This window comes from Onychomys torridus, chromosome 12, assembly GCF_903995425.1.
Source record: "Onychomys torridus chromosome 12, mOncTor1.1, whole genome shotgun sequence".
NCBI lineage: Eukaryota > Metazoa > Chordata > Mammalia > Rodentia > Cricetidae > Onychomys > Onychomys torridus.
In genome coordinates this window covers 48799886-48823868 of record NC_050454.1, presented here as the reverse complement: position 1 = coordinate 48823868, position 23983 = coordinate 48799886, and positions in this window count along the sequence as shown.

The window sequence follows — 23983 nt, the reverse complement described above, 5'->3', positions numbered from 1 at the left end:
AGGTTTGCAGGCAAATGGATGGATCTAGAAAAAATCATCCTGAGTGAGGTAACCCAGACTCAGAAAGACAAACATGGTATGTACTCACTCATAGAAAATTTTCATTTTTATACTGTGTCTACTGAGGGAATAAAGATGAACATTCCATAATTATATCCCAATATTTTAATTAGACAAAGGAAAGCTTATTTTGTCTCCTCAACTTACATACACATAAATATATATGGAAACATACACACAGACTAAATTTTTTGCTAGTTAATTGTGCTAGCTTTTTAATAAAGTTTCCAACAGCAACATCATTGTTGTCAAATCTATTAGTTTATTAAGGATCACAGGGGAAGATTTAATAAAACTATGGTCAACCCTGAAATAAATACAAGTAACATTATACAGACTGAGCAAATTGTATCTATATATTTAGGAATGTGAGTGAGTGAGTGAGTGTGTGTGTGTGTGTGTGTTTGTAAGAACAATTAAAGAAAGAGGCCATGAATTTGAGAAAGAGCAAGCTCCCTATTAGAGAACAGGAACAGTTAGAAAGATAGAGCAGAAGATGAATGAGGTAATTGTATTATAATTTAAAAATATTTTTAAAAACTAGTGATGACCGAACTAGACTTTGACCAGTTTAATCCAGAACAGAACATGGTATGAGTGGGGTTGCTACACAGGTACTTTTTTTTCCCTGAAATGTAGCAGGTTGCAAGGGTCTTCCATTTCTGAACTTTACCTTTTTCTATATCTGCATCTTGATATTTTTGAGCTCCTAGAAATCATTCTTAGAGTGTAAATAAGGTTCTTATAAAAGAAAATGCAATATTTGCTTCTTTATTTTGTGGTTCTTTTGAGATCTCCAACATTTGATTGTGTAGATATTAACTTCTTGATCTCTCTAAGGCATAACCACACTAAGTTGGTTCTATGGTAGTATTAATAATCCAAGAACCCATTATGGAACTGTTTAGAACAAGATACAAAATAATGTTTATGTTCTTTCACTACTGCATTTGAAGTAAATGAAATATAACAAAAATACTTTGGCTTGTCAATTACGTATCCTCATCAGAAAACTGCTCCCATGATGTCTAATATTATCATGTTTTTTTTCGAAGACCTGCTCTTCTTCTGATCATACTATAAATGCAAGGGATCAGATTTCTGTTTATCTTTCAAAAACTGAGAGTGATTTCACAGTGCCTGGACTCAGAGCAACTCAGAACACTCCCGCACAGAAGATTGTGCATTATTCTTATTTTTTGTTTTTGTTATAGCATGAGGGCCCTGGACTTGCAAAAGGAGCTAGTGGGTAAAGGTGCTTGCCTCTGAACCCACGACCTGAATCAAATTCCTTTGACCCAACATCTTACAAGGGCCACCAGCTCCTGCCAAAAAATCTTCTGAATGCCACACATGCCCTTTAGCACATTCATACTCACTAGCACAGTAGTGCATGTGGGCACACACACAGCAAAACATTAAACAAATATAATAAAAAATTAATAAGCACAGTGACTCAAAATATAAGTCTACATTCTAAATAAGTCCAGAAGTGCATACTTCTGAAATCAAATAATTTCAATATTTATTGGCCCATTTCCACACCAAAACAGTATAAAAAGGTAACATAAGTAGCTAATACCAATATATGTGTATGAAATTTAAAATTATAACATATATTTAAATTGAAAGTATATTATAAATTATATATATATATATATATATATATATCATACATATATAATTTAATTGCTTCCAAGATACCCTACAATCCAGTTTGCAAGAAAAAATATATGTTATAATAACATGTATTCTCATATTTTTAAGAATTAAATTACTATCTGAAATGAAGTAGTAAAAATTTAGTGGGCTAATAGCTCATCTATTAATATTACAAAATTTACCATGAGCTGAAGGTTACACAAGACCAGACTTACACATAACTCTGCTTTGAGGTCCCTCTCCAAATCTAGGCATTGCTTTGATTTCTTTCTTCCACTACTGATATCAGAGTTACATGATCAATTGCATGGGTGGCCCCATAGACTACTTGGTTAAATTTGTGACTAGCTCCTTAGGATCAACAGTCAGAAAATCAATTTCCTTCTATTTTGTTTCTCATTAGTGTGTATGTTTTATGTTGTTTTGCAGGAGTACCTTATTCACATGAGAAAGCAATTTAGGTGTCCTATTCTTGCATGGCTTCTCTGTTTCAAATTCAACCATCCCATGATAAGCAGGATTTTCTTTCCAGAAGAAAAAAATAACAAGAAATATTAACAGCAGCAAATGACTTCCTTTTATTATTGTTCTCATTAAATTAAATTAACACAGGCCTTCACATTCTAAAATAAGAGGGCTATTTTCATCTCTGATTAGAGGAGAAGAGAGTATGTGAATAAGTGTTTGGTGTGAGGACCAGAACAGTACATGAGCAGAAAGGAAGTTCTGGTATTTAACTGTGATGTATTCCTTACTGTGGATCTTGTCCTGTCTGTCATCCAATAAATATGTATTAGATACCTACAACATCCCTAAAGTAATTAAAAATTAAGCAAGCTTCTTCATCTCTTGGGCCAGCAGTTCACCGTAAAAATCATAATCATCAAAACTCATTCTTATTCACTTGGTTCTCCGATACATTCAATCCAATCCTATAAATATTTATAGTGTGATACTTTCTACTGTGGAAAAGTCTAGTCTTGTATGAAGGGTGACACATAACTAGCACCCAAATGAGCCAAGTGTCAGGAGACACACATCAGCAAAGAAGTATGGGACAAAGCCCAGGCAGTGATGCCATTGACCAGGGTAGCTTCCAGTAAAAGTCAGCATATCCTTAAGAAGTAATTGACTCTATGTAAACATATGGAGAGTAGCTACAACCGTGAAGATGATAAATGAGCTGACATACCAAGAATGTCATGAAGCGTGCCTGTCCCTCTTAGGGTCCTCCTTTCTATCTAGCCTCTCTACGCTTGTAGACTGTAGCCTTAGTATCCTTTGCTTTGCATCTAATAATCACTTATGAGTGAGTACATACCATGTTTGTCTTTCTGGGTCTGGGTTACCTCACTCAGGATGATATTTTTCTAGTTCCATCCATTTGCCTTCAAATTTCCTGATTTTTTTTTAACTGCTGAGTAACACTCCAATGTGTAAATGTACCACATTTTCTTTATCCATTCTTTGGTTGAGGAGCATCTAGGTTGTTTCCAGTTTCTGGTTGTTATTAATAATGCTGCTGTGAATGTAGTTGAGCAAGTGTCCTAGTGGTATGATTGAGCATCTTTTGGGTATATGCACAAGAGTGGTATTGCTGGACCCAGGAAGGGGAAATAGTTAAGATCTCCTGGATAAACTGGGAGAAGGGTGTAGAGAGGAGGGGGGATGGGAATATGAGGGATTGGGATGGCTGAGTTGGGAGAGGGACAGAGAGGGAGAGCAATGAAAGATATAGTTGACAAAAGGAGTCATTATAGGGTTAGGGAGAAACCTGGTGCTAGGGAAATCCCCAGGAACCCACAAGGATGAGCCCAGCTAATACTACTTGTAGTAGTGGACAGGGTGCCTGAGCCAGCCTTCCCTTGTAATCAGATTTGTGACTACCCTAATTTTCATCATAGAACCTACATTCAGTAACTGTTGGAACCATCTGCAGAGACCCACAGCCAAGCACTGGATTGAGCTCCTGGAGTTCAGTTGAAAAGAGGAAGGAGGAATTATAGGAACAAGGGATGGTTAAGATCATGATGGGGAAACCAGAGAAACAGCTGAACCAAGCTAGTGGGAGCTCAGAGACTCTGGACTGGCAGCTGGGGAACCTGAATGAGACCAACATAGGCCCTCTGAATGTGGGTGACAGTTGTGTGGCTTGATCTGTTTGTAGGTCCCCTGGTAATGGGATCGGGACTTATCCTGGATACATGAACTGGGTTTTTGGAGCTGATTCCCTATGGTGGGATAACTTACATAGCCTTGATGCAGCTGGGAGGGCCTTGGTCTTGCCCCACCTTAGTATGCCAGCCTTGTTGGCTCCCTAAGGAAGGCCTTACCCCCCTGTGAGGAGTGGATGGGGCGTGGGGTGAGAGGAGGTGGAGAGAAACCCTGATTGTTATGTAAAGTGAAAAAAAATAAGGAAAAAGAATATGATGAGCATTTTCCATACATGTGAAATGAGAAGACCCTTCTTACTCTAAATAGTATAATATTAGGCAAAACAATGTTTTATTAAGGTGCTTACTGTAGGCTACATAAAGGTGATCAATGAAGAGAAATTAATCAAGTGGCTACAGTGTCACCTTACCTTTCTATTTGGACACTTTTTGTGTTCTGTGACATTGGGAAGATGAGCTCAAATGTAGACAAAATTATCACTGAAATGAGAATGATGGGGGAAAATGTACAAATGTCCCAGAAATCTGTATAAAGTTCTTCTTGAGTCAATAGCAACAGAGATCTGCATGTGAAAATAACCTGAAGTGATAGAAATGTTTTTTTTCTTCATAGAATTATGTATCTAACAACTCCAAGAACTGGTTAGATTCACCCACTGTATAATTATCATCCATGAATTCATGCTCTGTAGAATATGGCTTGATTATATTTAAAAATAAATTAGTGGCAAAAATGAGGTTGCATTGTAGTGAGCTCAGCCCAGTCAAATTTAATCAAGTGGTAACACATAGTAACAGGAACAAAGATAAAAGTTGTGCATTAAGTCGATCAGAAGATGACTCAGCTTGGAGTAGGGAAGGATCAGTGACCCTTGCCATTGTTACCTGTGTTTTGAAATGAGAACCAGGGAATTGACTGGTATGTTAGACAAGGAGATCCATCAGAAATTACTCTATATCACTTGTTTTGAGAAAAAAAAAGGATGAAATAATCATGTACAAATATAAGGAAGAAGATGAGAAAGAAGTACATGTGATGAGACAGTTCATTTGCAGATGTATTAGGAAATTTAATGATGTATCCAAGTATTTCATATGCATGGGGACCAGAGATGTGAATCCAAGTCCTCTTTGGCTTACCCATTGCTATTATCCCTGTTCTGCTCACATCTGGGCAATAATGTTGGTGGATATTTATGGATTTATCTTTCTATGTTCCTAGGAGACACATGCCACATCAAACTTCTGATCTTCTGGCTTTTGTAGTCTCTCCTGTTGGTTGGCTATTGCTGTTGTCTTGTTTTAAAGATATTTATGTTTCATATATATTTTACTTTGTACATTAAAAAATGTCTTCCTGAACTTCACCAGACCACTAAAGGGCTTATGAAACTAAAAGAATACGGTTTCAATCCAAAGCATATTAACTAAATTATAATGGAATTGGCTACATACATTTCAGAACTCAAATTTCAAGGTCTGTTGTTCAAAATGTCTCAAGAATTGCAAAATAGCAGCAACAGAACAGTAAACCCACCACAGAGTCCTGCTGAATCCTGAGTCTTGAGCAAATGAACAGTGTGTGCATCATGAAATAGTCTATACAATATCCAAAGTGTGCTTGATAACCAGCCTCGTGAAAACTCGGTGCTGCCTATGGTGGGTGAAGATACTAAAGTTTGTCCCCATGCCAGGCTTACAGAGAATGCTGCATGCCACCCTTGAATCTGCTTGCATGCACAGACTCTGTAGATTGCATGGAGCTGTCCTCCTCATCTGAATTAATTGTTTACAGCTTATGCTTGTTTCTTTTTTTTGGGGGGGGGCATACAATCTAAAGTATGGGTTACATGCATCTGATTGTAAAAGCTACTCCAGAGCCAGCCTGCCAGATCCAGGGGCACTTGGCTTTTGTTATTTTTAGCTTCCATAAAGGAAAGTCAGATCTGCCTCTACATGGGGAGAAGTGCACCCACTATGAAGATGGCTCAGATGCTAAGCAGCCAAAGTGAATGGTAAATATCTTTGACAGAACCCATTATATGTTGGACACTCTGGCCACTTTTAAAGAAAACCTGTGAGCTCGTGTAGAATATGTATCTCCCTTTATGTAGACAAAGACATTTGCAAGAGCATGCATTTTATACAAGCAGATTTTTTTTAATTTCCAGGATTTGGGGAAGATTTAACAGTCGAAGAATGTTAAAGAACATTTCTAAAAATATTTAGAAAAGAGATTAAGAAATTAATTACATATGGAAGAAGAACACTGACACTTGAGTTTTTAAAGCCAATCTCTATGCATAAAACCAGGAAAAGCCAGGAAGAACAGATTAATTATGTGTAGTGCATGTCTATGTGAGGGTTTTTCATGTGAGTGAAAATCTATCTGCAAAATTTAAAAGAAGGTTATAGATCTGCTAGAGCTGGAGATATTTGCAATTGTATCTACCTGAAATTGCTGCTGTAAAATAAATTATTTCTCATTTTGAATGGTATGTGAACTTTTAGGCACTGATCCACCTTTCCAGTCCTTCTACTCTAACAAGTAGGAGTCACCAGTAAACTATAGGTTCAGGAGGCTAAGGTAACAACTCAGTAGGTAAAGTGCTTGTCTTTCAAGCATGAGGAATTGAGATCAGACTCCAGCATCCAGGTAAAATGCAAAGAGAAATGGCATACAGGTGTAATCCTAGTGCTGGTTATATATACATGAACAATCCTTACCCTGCTCAGTTTTTTATTTATTTAAATTTTTTATTCATTTTACATACCAACTACAGATTCTCCTCTCATCCCTCCTTCTGTTAACCCCTGACCCACCCTCCATCCCCTACTCCAATAAGATCCCAACAAGTTATGTGACAAAAGTAAATCAACCAAGATGAAATAACTATCAAGAGATGTGAAGGATAATATTTGTACCCCTTTGTTAGCCAGAGAGAGTCATTGAGTAGTGACGCTCTTAGATTGGCAAGATTAACAAGCTAGCATCATCTTGTATAGAAAACAAATATTACTCAAGAAAGCCTATTTGATAAGTCATGAAAGTCGGAATTTACTGTATATTATAATTTTTATATTTGAAAATTGCTAGTTATACTGTATGGTCCATGTAGAAGAAAATGTATATTGTATTTTTTTTTTTCAGTGATAGTTTCATGGCTAAGACCTACTACAATGTAAAGTAACTACTACTACAACAAAAAGCTGACAAGTTGCTCCATGTTTTATTTTGTTTTTTGTTTTTTTATGTGTGTGTGTGTGTGTGTGTGTGTGTGTGGTACTGATATAAAAGCTAGTGCTCAGCCATACTTGGCAAATAACCTGACACTAAGCTACACCCTCACCCCCATTTAAGTTTTATGTGACCTGAAAGCCTTCAGCAAAGAGGAAACAAATAATTAGGAAATTGATGTATTTTTTATGGAAGAACAGAGAGCTTCAATTAGGGATGAGATGGTATGTTGCAATGATCTTAAACTGAGTTACAGGAGGTTACACATAGCAAGGCTAGCTCATGTGATTTCTTCTTGACATTTATCTTTGAGAATCACGAGCTTATTTCCATTGTCTCTAGAGAGGACACTGCTGGAATGGGAAAGTCTCATGGCTTACTTTATAGGAAGGTTGGAGGATTCCTTTATGGTCTATCTCAATGGAGAAGAGCAGGCTAAGGTCAGAAAAAATATTCTGTCTTCTCAAAACACTCAGATGTCATATTTGGTGTTGGCAATTCCCAAATCTTTTTGTCCTATGGATAGGAATTCCATATGCAAGGTTAGAAAAGGAAAAATATGTATTTGCACTGCAGCAGGTGTAGTGAACTCAATAAGAAATGCAAGTTAGAATAGGTTCAGCTTGCAGGGCGTCTCACAATAGAGTGTGGTCTTCAGACTCCTGTAAGCCATTCAGTACCCTTCCTGTAGCTTTCTGTATAAGAAAAAGGAACCCAAGAAGAGTAGGATAAAAATACTGGGGTAACCCGATATCAGGTTCACAGATGATGTCTCTCCCAGCATACAGGAGCCGGTTAAAAAGAAAGGCTGACCAGGGGAAAGCTGAGTGTGTGTGTGTGTGTGTGTGTGTGTGTGTGTGTGTGTTACATCATATGTGTCTGTGTGTGTTACATATGTGTGTGTGTTACATATGTGTGTGTGTGTGTGTGCATCTGAGTATGTACATGTGTGTGTACATGTTTAACTCACAGATTGTCTAGGCTGGATGGCCAGTGAGCTCCAAATTTACTTCCCCAGTGCTACAGTTATGAATGCTACCATATCATCTGTGTAGTTGGAAGCTAGATATCTGAACTCAGGTCCTCACACTTGCAATGCAATTACTTGACTGACTGCCTTCTCCATATATATGTATATATATATATTTAGTTTCCTAATGCTCCTCAGTATTTTCATCTTATGTTTCATTATATAATGCAAATTCATGTTAAAAGGACCTCAATGGGAGATGTCAAATTTATATAAAATGAAGAATCTTTTGTTATGTCTAATTAAGTTGTTTAAAAAAGAAGTTGAAATCTCTAACATAACCACATTGATTAGAAGCAGATACGGCTCTCACACTTTGAAATGTTATGCTTCCTAGATAAAAGAATGATTAACTACCATAGAATACTTCATCCAATAAAAGTAGGTAGTGGCCAAAACCATAGCAATGGCATCGAAGATTGCATGTGGCTGAGAAGAACCAGATTATACTTCAGGCTGTATGAGCATGGAGACCACATTTAGCACTATCATCTACACAGAGAAACACAGTTAGGAATGATATAGACACCTTACCCAGAAGGCAAGTAAGAGTTACCTGCCATGAATAACAAGGATGCACGTTTCCTATTCACAGAAAGTCGAAGCAAGGTTCTTCCATCACATGGTGCAAGTGAAATAGACCGAAGCAAATCCAGACATCTTTATTTCAATTTATACTTAGGTTCGAGAAGAAACCATACTGTTCCCATGAAAATACTCTATGGGTGAATTGCTCTGGCTCTGTCCTAATGAGCAGCTAGTCTCATGTTTGTAGGTTTAAAAGAAATTAGAGCTGAACCCCTCTTTCATAATCAATAACTTATAAAACCATGAATTGAAACTGGAGAGCTCTAATTTCTGGCCGGAGGAATAGGACCTGAGTCATGTATCTTGTCCTGGGTGGAGGCATGGCACCCTGAATTACCTGGAAGGTCATTAATGTATGTAGTTGCCTCCAGGAATCTGAAACATCAAAAGCCCACTGTCTATCATGATATTTGGAGTATGAAAACAAGAACAATCTTGTAGCAATTGACGCAAATGGATCTGTTGATTACTTGGGCAGGAAACCTCCCTCAGGGAAGCTGTCTGTCTAAAGACCTTCAGAAATAATATGAAACCTGCCTAATATGTAGGTTGGCACAATAGTCACTCTGGTCATTGTGCAGTCATACTGTGAGAGTGGTTTCCTCCATAATCCTATGGTGGCTATTGCCTTCCCCTATCCTTACGGGTGCCCCATTTTACTCTGGATTAAATTCTGTCCATCTTCTAAATCCTGTCTGTGTGTCCCATCTGCAGTATTTTGACTGAGTGCCAAAGGACTGGGAAATGCAAAAAAGGGTCCAAAGAAAGAACCTGGTAATAATTTTAACTTCTCTTTTTTTTTCTTTCCAGAAATGCTATGTTAGATATCTTAGATGCTTAAATAGAATTGAGTTCTCAAAATCTGCCATCTAAATGAATGAAATACTTCTACATGTATCTGCTGACTTAAAATTAAGAGCTTACCCCGATAAACATTCTTTATAATTTTAATTTCCAAAACTGTCTTTTCAGTCCTTAATGTTGGAACCTCTGTCTCTTGAAGGCTTCACAAACCAAAGGACTGTTGCACGAATCTTAAATGGTCTTATTAATAAAAACAAACCTGAGCCAGGTATTGGGGTGAATGCTGGAAGATCAGAGAAGCAGAACAAGCCACAGCTACCTCACCTCGCCAGTTACTCAGCTGATCCTGTTTCCTCAGACTGGAAGCCTTTGTGTCCTCATCCGAATGGATCTCTGCTGAACTGCTTCTCCAAAGCCTGAATGCTTAATTAGCCTAGTTCCTGGTTTTCACATCTTATATACCTTTCTGCTTTCTGTCCTTACTTCCTGGGATTAAAGGCTCACTTTCTGGGATTAAAGGCATGTGTCGCCATGCCTGGCTGTTTCCAATGTGGCCTTGAACTCACAGAGATCCAGATTTCTGCCTCTGAAATGCTAAGATTAAAGGCATGAGTGCCAGCCACCATCATCTAGCCTCTGAATCTAGTGGCTGTTCTGTTCTCTGACCCCAGATAAATTTATTAGAGTGCACAATACCACCAAATTTCCCCTTTTTTGTTTAAAATTTAAAAGAGCTTATAACTAATACAAGAAATATTATCCAATAAGTATCTACAATATATACAGTCAAGAATTACACTAATGATGTCTAGTCCATTAACAACTGACCGATTCAGAAAAAAAAACTCCATTATATGTATTAACAATGTCCAGTCTGGTAACATTTGATAAACTCAGACAAAAAAATAAAATTCATTCCTTATCCTATTTAAAACAAGTAGTTCCTTTTTAAAATTATTTTTTCTTTTCATAATAGATTGAATAATTTAACTTTTGTCATTTTTATATCTTCCCCTTTTTCTTTTTAGAGTAGATTCAGTGATCTACCCATTTATCCTATTATTTCTTTATCTTTTTTCTCAGAATAGAGTCAGTGATCTTCCTCAAAGGATTTCCACTGATTCTCATTGGTTTGTTTCTCTACACTTGATGTGGCTGTCAATAAACCTATTTTGAGCCTGTCTTTAGAGCAGCATATAGTGCAGAAGTAGTATTGTCCTCCACTTTTGTATGATTTTAATATGCCACTCATGAACTGATTGTTCTCTGACCACTCAAAATGCAGGAACAGACTTTGTTCATTAATGAGCAGGATGGAATTGCAACACATCACTTCCCAATCACAAGAAGTTAATTTGGCAAATACCTATTAGACCAGCCAACAGCTTGCTCATTTACTCCTATTGGCTTTAATTTATATAGCAAAAGACCCTGATTTATCAAGTTAAATGCCTTGGTAATCCATCAGTTCATAGATTGTGAAGTGTCCCAGGCTATACGCAGGTTATCAATCTGTGATAGGTGAAGATTTGGTTTACTCATTTAACTGAGCAAGGTCTAATGCTTGTAATATTTTAAGATATTAGAGGGCAAGCCCAAGGTATAATCTTTCTCTTGTAAAATATACAAGCTTGTAAGCAGACATTTGTTTCCATGAACCAACTGAGCTCTAAATGAATGTACTTTCCCCTGCAATTCATTCCTGACTAGGTGTTTATTCACTAGATCTTCATCCGATTATTATATTGGGAATGCTTTGGTTTGTGCACAGAAATTGTATTGTTGTGACAGTTCTATTATTTTTACTGGTTTGCTTGCAGCAGTTTATCTTACAGCACATGAAGAATTTATTTTTTTAATTGTCTCTGTCTTTCTTTATGAATGTGTTTATGGGATACTATGGCAGTTCAACATTTTAATGTTCCCATGTTTTCAACCAATTTAGTAATCATGTAAACAGTGTTTCTGCAAGGACACCAAGCAGTTCTCAAAGCAGGATTAAAAGATGTTACTGGATTCAGTTTCACCCATAATACTTTCAGATGGATGTGTCATCCTGGCATTGGTCTTGATTATTTCTAAAAGACGTGGTGATATTTGAGCTGGAAGGTAAACTAAGCATACAAAATTCTCATCAGGAGACAATTAAAGTTTGAATTCATGTATTGTATTTGAAAACAGTGAAAAGGTGGCTAATAAATAAATAAATATGAAATTAATTTCCTATTGCTAATATCATAGGAATACATACAATTCATAGCAAAGTATGTCAAAGAGTCAGATTGTTATATTCAATATGCATCAGATTGCTTGACTAAGAACATCAGAAACAAATCAGTCTCTGATCATTAAAAACAGTTAAAAGTTTAAAATTCAGAAATAGAATTGCTGTTAAGCCTATTACTTTTTATGACCTTGAAGAAAATAGAGCTTAGTCAGTAATGCATATTTTTGTTATACCATGGACCTGTATAATAAAGATCTATAAAATGTATTGCAATTATAAAATAAGTCATTCAGATAATACATTTTGCTTCACAATAGCTGAAACTAAACCAAGAAGCTACTCTGGTAGATCTTAAGACAATTTAGTAATACATAAAATCCCATTCAAATTGCCAGCTATTTGTAACATGGCAAATGCAACTTATTAGGCTCATTTATGCAATTCCTCATTCAGCAAATATTTTAATAAGCATTTTCTAAGAGGAAAGTTCTATGCTGAGTGTTTTAGGAGATTCAAAGGTAATCTAATATCCTTGGTATGGATTTTCATTAAGCCTATTTATGTGCGTATTAAAGATATAATAAAAATTGAAAACTGCCAGCACATGTCGTTTTGAGGCTGTGTCAATAAAGCACTTGGAAATGCACTGGAGAGCACTTCCTTAAGCAAGTTTAGAGATCAGATGTGAAGCTATGATAGAAAAGGCAACACAGAAAGAGGAACAGCTTGAATTAGCCACAGTTGACCTCTTGCCCAACGCATTTCTCTCTCAAGTGACATTTCTTACCATATGACCACCAGGTGTCTAAAAGAAAACACTGTGGCATTGCTTACAGGCTGTGTATAAAATCAGCTTTTTAAAACCAATCAGAGATGAATTAAATCAGAATTCTCTCTGATAGGATCTGTCTTCTGATTCAAATTTAAACTTCCCTAGAAGATTTGGATAGGCTGTTAATGCTGAGAAACTGACCACATTCACTACTGTAGACAACCCAGCTAACTGTAAAATGACAGAACTGCAGATCCAGGAATACTTTCAGGATTTTTACCACTGGGCTTTCTGGGGTGCTCAGGCGGCTTCCTTGGGCTTACAAACCTAACTAATGATATTAAAGCACCACTCTGTCTTTCCTGTACTATTTATATATATATATATATGTGTGTGTGTGTGTGTGTGTGTGTGTGTGTGTGTGTGTGTATGTATATATATATATATGTGTGTATATATATAATGTTTAACTGAATCTTTTACGGCAAAACAATTGCCTTCCTCTCCTAGTTTTGACTCATCCATAGTGGAAAAAGAAAGTACGGGAGGAACTGGCTTCCGAAAGTTTATCCTCAGTCAACTGTTAACTCCTTCATTTGGTCACATCCTCACTCCTAAAGCTTACCATCACTCTCTCACTTTTTCAACTGTTAATTTAATGATCTAATATCTATTGAAAGCCTTCTGGCCTATGACATACTTTGTCAATTTTCATTGCAATAATCCTTTCATTTCACCATATTTTGATCCCATGATTTTTACCATGTTCCATTTGATGATCCTCTCGTCTCCATCAATACATCTCCTCTTGCTGACATATACCAAAATAAATCTTCACTATTACTACCTAACAAATAGTCTCAACATTCCTATACACTTTATCCTTTAATTATAGAAACTTTGTAATCAACTTTTCCAATCAACTTAGCAATGGGTCTTCTTCATTATTGTTCTGCAAAAGGGACACTTCACTGGAAGGAACCTCATAGTCAGTGAGGGTAGCATCTGTCGTTCATAATCTCCAGACTCAACTAGGGTTTCAGCATTATCCTGTTTTGGGTTTGGTTTTGTTTCAACATTTTCCATCACACTTTTCTCATATTCACCATAACATATACATTGTCAGATATTTTAACACAATTCTTAAATGTTAAACTTAGCTGTCTATTGTTGCAGTTTTGCTCATTTACTTTCTCTTCCATCATCTCATCTCTCCCCCACTGTGTGGGAATTTCCATTGCCATTGATGTGGTAATCCCACTTCTCTGGTTCCTTTAGCTTTCTTTATAACACTAAACTCCTCAAACAATTCTCTCCAGTTCCTTCACTTGCAATCTATCTCGAGCACATATCCTTCGGTTTTTCATTCATTATTTTCACATGATTAAATCCAAGGACCGGTTCTCAGCATCTTATTGCACCTATCAGCAACACTTGACACTGCTGATTTCACTTCGCCCTTCTTAAACCACCTTTTGAGCTGGCTTCAAGGGCACTAAGCAGCATAGATTTTCTTCCCCTTTTCAAAACCGATGCTCCCTTCCAGAGACGTTGTCGATCCTTGTTCATTTTCCTGACCCCAAACGTGAAGTGCTTTTACTGCTTGGACTATTTCCCATTCTGTCCACCACACTCATTTCTCAGTAATCTCCTCCAAATTCCTCACTCCAGGTACGATCTGTTATGATGCCCTATAACATCTGAACTAGCCTCTAACCTCTGTACTAATGTAGAACTTCCCTTTCCACAGTTTTGCCCAAACATTAAGGAGATATTTCATAGGGGACAAGAATCCACAGTCCTCACACTGTCTCTGCAGTTACCCTTCAAATCAAATTTCATCTTGGAGAGGAAATCACCATATTTTTGTTCAATCTGAAAATAAGTCTTTAACTTTCATTCAGTCATATAAAAAAATCCCGTAAATGTTCTTTTCATGTTGTATACAAACCCTCTGTATACGAACAACACTAAACATGTACAAATCATAGTTCTCATTAGCTTTACTAGTTCCAATGTTAATTAAGGTGGGATCATTTTAATTAAGGAAAAAAACTTTCCTATTTTTTCTCTAAGTAGACTTTAGATTTGATCTGGCCTATTTTTATCTACTTTTCAGTATAACACATAGTATGCTTTTAGTAAATAAAAACAGGTTACTTGTCAGTTTTCAAGTTCCTTTTGTTTTTCTGTATCTTTGAAAATGAAAGCTACAGCTTGTGATAAAACCACAGAAGCCACCAGTGTTTTAACAAAAAAATTCCAGGTACATTCTCACATTATGGACTTTAAGCATTGCTTGCTCCATTTCCAAAAGTCTGCCTCATTTTTCTCAGGGTTCAGATCTCTCATTCGATATAAATGTGTTTAAGTGAATAGAGATACAACTTCTTGAGAATGCCTTACCCCTACTCCTGACTTTTTTCTGTAGCCATTATCTTCAGAAACATTATACCTATCTATATTTATTTAAAGTATTATGTAACTAAAGAATCCCCCAGTGAACTACAAAGCACACCTATGAACAGAATATTTCCAGCCCATAGTTTCTCATAATTGTATGTCTCTGGAATTTAATATGGCACATACTAGACTTTCAGTGAAATTATTAAATGACTAAATTTACTGAAGCCATCAAACAAAACAACCACTTTTGGATTTTACTGTCTAAAAATCCAGTGCTATATTTCTTCCTCGTCTTTCCCTTTTAATATGGATAAATTACCATAACGTCCATCGAATGAAGCATTTTGAACCTCAGGCACTTTGAACCTTTGTTTTTCTAAAGGCTATATTCTGTTGTATTCCTAATTTATCTTTCAGAAAATTCTCTTTAGGATGACAACATCCCATCTTTTATCACACATCATGATAACATTCTGTTGATTAAATTGTCTCTCTCCAGCTACTGTCTGTATTTTGGGCATTCTTTTACAAGTAAGTTTCTTCGAATATCTGGTTACACACATTGCTTCTATCTCATTCTTTTCCACTCTTTGAGCATTTCTATCTTCAATTCCACCCCACCATTTGTCCTATGTCTGTATTTTCTATTTCTCGGTGGCTGTGAGAAACTACTCATCAAATTTTACCAAGAGTAGACACAAACATTCTACCCCTAATCAGGACTCTATTTACAATTGATACCTACTGGGAAATAGAAAATCAGTTCTCTCCAATGGAGTGTCACTGGGTATACCAACCATACTGCAAGGCAGGCCCTGTGCCCAGGAGTACTTGGTCAACACAAAACAGACTGCATTTCTTTTTTTACATGTGCTTTCTTCTTTTGTTTTGTTTTGGTACTTTTTATCTTATTGGGTTTTGTTTGTTTGTTTGCATGCTTTGATTATCATTGTTTTGATTCTGTATTTTTGTCTTGAGTGAGAGAAAGAGAAAGAATAACCATGGAGTTGAGTCTATAGAGAGGTGGGGAGGGTATTTGGAGGACTTTGGGTGAAGAATATTATTTCTTCCTTCACAAAACATACTTTATGAAAACATTTGTTAGGAAAGAAAGCTTAGGGGAGCAGGAGATCCCAGCTGCATCAAGAACAGAAAGGGAGAACAAGGAATAACAGACCATAATAAATGAAGACCACATGAGAACAGGAATAGGCAGAGTGCTGGAGAGGTCCCCTGAAATTCACAATGGTATATCCTCTGTAGACTGCTGGCAATGGTGGAGAGAAAGCCTGATCTGACCTAGTCTGGTGAGCAGATGGCCAAATACCCTAACAGTCATGCTGGAACTGTCATCCAATAACTGATGGAAGTGGATGCAGAGATCCTCAGCCAGGCCCCAGGTGGAGCTCCAGGTGTCCAACTGTCCAGAAAGAGGAGGGACTGTAAGAGTGTGAATTGTTGAGACCAAGATTGGAGAGCACAGGGACAAATAGCCAAACTAATGGAAGCACATGAATTATGAACCAAAGGCTGTGGAGCCCCCAGCTGGATCAGACCCTCTGGATAAGTGAGACAATTGAATAGCTTGAACTGTTTGGGAGGCATCCAGGCTTTGGGACCGGGACCTGTCCTTAGTGCATGAGCTGGCTGTTTGGAACCTTGGGCTTACACAGGGACACTTTGCTCAGCCTGGAAAGAGGGGACTGGACCTGCCTGTACTGAGGTTTAAATGAATCCCCAGGGGAGTCTTGGCCCTGGAGGAGATGGGAATGGAGGGGAGGGGATGGGGGGAAGGTGGGGTGGGGGCGGGGGGGGAGAAGAGGGGAACCCATGGCTGATGTGTAAAATTAAAACACAAATATCATAATAATAAAAAAAATCTTAAAAGGAGTAAAAGTTATTTAGACTCAAGGTTTCAGTCTTTGGTTGTGTGTACCATACCCTCATTTTGGAAAGGCCTGATGGAAGAAACTTCTCTTTCCATGACAGTCAGAGAAAGGTGGACAATCCTAGTATTCCCTTCTAGGGCTTCATTTTGTTAATACGCATATCCTAACACTACCATAGGCTGGTGACCAAGCCAAATAACAATTAGCAAATATTTAAGATCCAAATCCTAACAATACTTTCTATAACTAAAGAAGTTAAATAGGAGAACAATAGCTAATATCCAGTAATATTTGTTTCCATTTATCATTAACATGAGATTGTCAACATTTTTCTAATAAGATAAACAATCTAGTGTGTCTGGTCCCATTATACTTATTGAAATCTATTTGGTTTCATTTAGATTCTTACTTATTTTGTTGCAAGTACACTAAATTGAGTCAAGTTCTACGAATATCCTTTTACTACATTCTCACTGAAGCATGTCTCCTGGATTATAAGAGTTACTGAATGTTTGCACTTGTACATTCATTTAGTCCCCTGGATAACTACTAAGGAAAAGGGATGGTTATGAGTTATAAAGAGAAATGATCGGGTAAGTAATTTCAGAGAATCAGACAAAAGTAACTTAATACATTTCTTTTATCAAGCAACATTTTATGAAATGGCCATGAATTTGAAGGACCACCGGGAGGGTATACAGGAAGGTTTGGATAGAGAAAAGGAAAAAGAAATGTTGAAATAAAATTACAACCTCAACAATAAACAATAACAAAAAATAAAATCACTTTTCACTAGCATTCAAATATATGATAAATGTATTTCTATTTAATTTAGAAGATACCTAAATTTAAGAGTATGTGTACTTTTAAATATATGAAGAAGGATAATGACTGTCATTATTTTAGTTTATTGAACACAATTTTATCTTATTCTTACATTTAACCATTTAATGCTCAATATAAGTTACTTTCCAACAGTGAGAATAAAATATATTTATACTTCATAACTTTAGGCAAACGCTCTCAAATATAGGAAATATTGTAAAGAAAAAGAAAACCAGAAATTATGTGAAGAAATCATTTCATCTAACTTTGTTAAGAAACAATATTGACATGGCCTAAACATAAAATTCTGTTTCATTTAAAATATGTTTTCACCTTCAAAAGGCTATGCTATCAATTGGACTGGATGAATTACTCTTTATATTATATTATAAAATACTATATTATACTATATATTGTATTATATCATATCATATCATATTATATTATATATGCACACGTGCATGTGTGCTTGCTCCACAGAGACTCACACACACACACACACACAAACACACACACACACACACACACATCAAGGATATCTATCTACCTATCTAGATAGATAGATAGATAGATAGATAGATAGATAGATCATAATCTTAAGGGAATACACATTTGAATGTTAAATATATGTAGTTGTCTAGTTTCCTAATGTTTTCAATTCTTTGCTTTCAAAAAAAAAGGTGTGTATTTTATTTATTTATTTATTTATTTATTTATTTATTTATTTATTTATTTTGTGTGTGTGTGTGTGTGTGTGCATGTATGCATGTTTCTACATGAGAGTATGTGTATGTAGGTATATTAATGAAAGCCAGAGAGGGCATTAGATCCTCTGAGATGAAGTTACACATGGTTGTGAGCTACCTCATATGGGGCTTCTGGATGAGTAGCACACACATTTAACCCCTAAGCCATTGCTCCATCCTCCTTGTTTGAATTTTTATTATTTTATTATTTTGTTTGAAAATTTATTATCTATGTCTGGGAGGAATGCAGGATGTGGGACTTTGCACACAGAAAGAACTTTAGCTTATTTAGCTTCAGACTTTTACATTAGAAGATACACACTTATTTCAACAAAAATTTTCTGTTGCTTCTAGGTTTAGCTATATTTGGTAAATATGAATCTATTCACACATGTTGATGTCTTTGATTTGAAACATACTCTTTAGTTAGTAAAGAAAATCCCTGAATAAAAGATAGACTCTTTGTTTCATACATGATCACATAAATTAATTCACCTTTGCTTTTCTTCAATAATCACTAAATTTCTGATATATATATATATATATATATATATATATATATTCTTTAAAGATAAAACAAAGAACAACAAATAATAAACTTTAAACTTTACCTTCTGTTTTACATTTCACTTTTTTTTCTATTTTATGAATAAATTTAGCTCATTGACAACTTCATATATGTATAGAAGGCATTCTGGTTACTCATAGGTTTCCAGTGGATACAAAACTAGCAACTATGTCTTTTACCCTTTCAGACTCTGTTAATTGTCTGTAGGTGAGCAGTAAGTAGTAAGACCCCATGTGTCCCTTCTCCATCCATAACTAATCGTTTGGAGCACTTGGCTTTGGGGGGCCCAGTACCAAAGGACTGAGCTGCTGTGAGTGAATGATTGCCATGGCAGCATCATTCTTAGGAGATGGCATTTTGCAGGTCTTCTCCCATTCTAGTCTATTCCTTATTCTTCCAGCTATTCTGACCCCTGCTCCACCAAATTCATGGAGCCTAAGAAGATAGTCATTGTATATTCTGATCAGTTTCAAAGACCAGATACTGTTTTACAAAATAACTACTACATTCTCTCTGCTCCAGACCAATTCACTCTTATTCTACTTCTCATTTTAGATCATGGTGTGCACATCCACCATTGCCTGATAGTTCTAAACTCTTCCCTCCTCCTGTCCCTCATATCTGATTTAACACTATGATTTCTTTTTATTTTACTAGTATACTAGCCACAATTTATGTTTAAATATGCACTTCCTTCATGACCTTTTTATCCCCTCATTGTTCACATCTATACAACTTAATCAAAGTTGTCACACATTTGCTGATCTACATTTTTCCCCTAAGCTCCTTTGACTCCTTTGGTCCATTGTTTATGCCTCAAACTTTTCTTTGTAATTGACAAACATGATTACACTTTATTTCTCTGCAATTTTTTTCAGTATTTTTTAATCTCCTGAGGCAGTGTGAAAGCTTGTATAGCTCCTTAAAATACATTTACATACAAATACATATTAATTAAGAAATAAACAGTATTTTTACATGTTATTATCTCAAGTAAAGTAAAAATTCCTCCATTTAATATCAACAGCATCATTTTGTAAAGAAAGAAGATAAGAAATAGAAATTTGGGGAAAATATTTCTGTCAGAGTACTCCTCAATATACAACACTGTAAAATTTCCTAAGAAAGAGGAGAGAACAAAGAAAAAGACAAGAAGGAAGAGAGGAAATAGACAGTTTTTAATTTCTACATAATGAAAACAGTGTAGCTGACTCCAAAATCACAGAGGAAGTGAATAAACCACCACTAAAGTCTCATTTTGATGTTTCATGGTTATAGAGTAGGTATATGACTTTATAGGGGTAGCTGCCATAGAAACATATTACTTGAAGTATTAAAAATTCCTTGAAACATCTATACTAAAGCTTTGGATCTCATTCATAACACTTCTATAAAACTCTTCTTCCCCCTCTGCCTTGAAAGTATTTAATCATGTTGGTAAGTTCATTTTATTTTTTTATTTCCAGCTCAGCAAACAAACTGTAAAATAAAATAAAATAAAATAAAATAAAAAGGGAAAATGCAAGCCCTTGATTTGCAAGATAAGATTGGAAGCTTTAACATCTCCCTAGATCAAATTCTTGATGAGGGCTCTTTTGCTAATATAGACACAAAATCTATCTTTGATGACCATAAATTATCCATAAATACTTGAGAATAGAGTCCAGAACCAGGGAAACCAACTGAGCTGTATACCAAATGTCACACAGTCACACACAGGATTCAAAAGAATCATTTACTGACTTTTTACAAGGATTGACTAAAGCTATAAACAGAGCAATATCAGATCAAGAGGTTTAGATGAGTACAAATTCAATCTTTGGCTTTTGAAAATGTTGAAAATGCTAATTTAGAATTCAAGAAGATAATTAGGCCTTTAAAGATCAAATCACCATCCATAGAAGAATGGATCAAACACATAATCAATGGTGAGTCTCTCAACTATAATGATGGGTAAGTGAGGTGATTTCTAAAGATATAAAGAGATACCAAGGTGCCAAATGTTTTAACTGTGGTAAATCAGGCCATATAAGAAGAAATTTTACACAGGGCACTCCTAGAAGCAATGCTTCTTCTAGAAATGACCCAAACAGTAGACCCCAACATTCTGGATTATGTAGAAGATGTGGCAAAGGCTGATATTGGACTAAGGAATTCAGATCGAGAGACATACAAGCCAACTCTTTAAATTGGAAAATGCCTTGGTGGGGCCCAAATCAAATGTGGTCCTGTCATTTCCAGTCATTGAGGAGGAAACTGCTACCCAGGAAAATTAAATAATTCCAGTGACTAACATAAAAAAAAAAAATACTGTACTGGATGATAGAACATCTTTGATAGATAAATCAAAAATTCCAAGAAACACCATAAAATAAATATTTTGGCAAGCTTCCATAAATAACAAAGACCAAAGATAAGAGTATGAATAAATAATCCTATACTTGATCGCTTAATAGACACAGGTGTGGACGTGACTATAGTTACACCAGAATCATGGCATCCGAATTGGCCTCTTCAGGAGATAAATGTTCAATTTCTAGGGACTGGAACAGTATCTCAGGTAAAACAAAGCATGAGATAGGTTGAATGCATAGGGTCAAAAGGACAGAGAGGAAGGCTGAGGCTATATGTGGCTACTGTAGCAGTGAATCTATGGGCCATGATCTGTTACAGCAATGGACTACTCAGATTAATATTCTTCCAATCTCAGTAGTGGACCATATATAAATTCATGTTTGTAAGAATAATATTGTAAGACACTATTAAAAAGAGCCACCAACCATTCAGACTGTACATAAACATGGGAGAACAACCATTGAACTCCCAGATGTACCAAAGGCCTTACCTTTAAAATGGCTAACTAATAAACCTGTTTGGGTTTAGCAATAGTCTATGACACAAGAAAATTACAAGCCTTAGAACAGCTGGTTCAGGAGCAGTCAAATGCTCAACATATTGAAGAATCTACCAGCCCTTAGAATTCTCCTGTATTTGTTATTAAAAAGAAATCTGGAAAATGGAGAATGCTAACAGATCTGAGAGCCATAAATAAAATAATTCAACCTATGGGCTGCTTATAGAATGGGATGCCCCTGCCCTCTCTGTTACCTAAGAATGACCTATTATAGTTATTAAATTAAAAGACTGTTTTTTTTAAACTATACTTCTACAAAAATAAAAGGATAGAGAAAAATTCACCTTCATAGTACCTACTTATAATAATTCTCAGCTAGTCAAGAGATATCAATTGAAGGTTCTCACACAGGGAATGTTAAATAACCCCACCCTAAGCAAATATTTCATGCAAAAAGCATTGGAAATAATTCATGTACAATTTCCACAATCTGTAATATATCATTATATGTATGATATCTTATTAGCTGTTCTGAAGCTAGATACTTTAAAAAACATGTTTGAAGAAATAAAAAAGTTTTGCCTTGCTGGGGATTAAAAATTGCTCCTGAAAAATACAAAGAGGAGATTCTATTAATTACTTAGTATATAAGATAGATCTACAAAAAAACTTTTACCCGGAAAGGTACAGATCAGGAGTGATTGATTGAGGACTCTTAATGATTTTCAATGACTGTTAGGAAGCATTTCCAGCTAACAGAGTGTCATTGGAATACCTAAAGATGAACTAATAAATTGGACCAATGCCCTAAAAGGGGACAAGGACTTAAATAGTCCAAGAGAATTATCAGCTGAAGCTGAGGAAGAATTATTCTAATAAAAAAGAAAATAGGAGAAGCACATGTGGATTGTACCAATCCCGAGCTTAACTGCATTCTGGCCATATTACCCTCCAGACATTCCCCTACAGGAATTTTGATTCAGAAGGAAGATACTATATTGGCATGAATATTTCTGCCACATAAACCAAGAAAGAAATTAAAGACATATATGGCAAAAATCTCTGATTTTATTTTAAAAGGAAAATTAAGATTTCATCAACTGACAGGAGTGGACCCAACAGAAATTGTAATACCTTTAACTAATGAAGAAATATCTTTATAAAAAGATAATTAATATTGGCAAAGAGCTTGCAATAATTTTTTGGGAGGGATTAACAACTGGTATCCCTAAAACAAGAGAACAGAATTCATAAAAAGAACTGATTGGGTCCTTCCTCACATTGTAGAACAAAAATCAATCTTTGGAGTCCCCACATTCTATACTGATACAAATCAGGACATAAATCAGGACATAAATCAGGAGATTTAAATAAAATGGTTCAAAGCCCTTACAGTTCTGTAATAGTCAGAAATGTATGCCAGTCTTATGGTAATAATGGACTTCATAGAACCTCTCAATATAGTCACTGACTCGCAATATGCAGAGAGTTGTTTTACATATTGAAATTGCTGAATTTTTTCCTGGTAAGACAGAATTAACTTCAATATATCTATAAAATTACAGAAAATCATCAGAAATGGGGAATGATATATATATATATGAATATATGATGTTGGGGAAAGAGTTTTGCTTTTGTTTCTACAGGGGAACAAAAGCTATGGATAGTAACTAAATTGATAAAAATTTGGTGTGAACAGGAGAGGAAAATTCATAGCACTAAGTGCCCACATAAAGAAGTTGGAGGAATCTCAAACTGGTGACTTAACAGCACACCTGAAAGCTCTAGAACAAGAAGAAGCAAAGTCTCCCAGGAAGAATAGATGCCAGAAAACCCTTAAATGGGAAAAATGATAGCTAATCCACCAATTTGACAATTCTACAAATTGCAAGGAAAACTCAACAAACAAGGCTCAATGCAGAGTTCTATTTCTTGTCTTTACAGAATAATAGAAATATCCATTTTCAAGAAATCAAAAGGCCTTGGACACATAGACATCTACAGCAGAAGAGAAGGCCCTGTTGGTACCAATGTACTCTACAGGGTAATATCTTACTGCCTAATATCAGTATCTCTTTAACTCTAGAATAGTTGTTGTCCTGATTCAATTATAAATCAAGCTGGCTTTGTAGTTTAAATA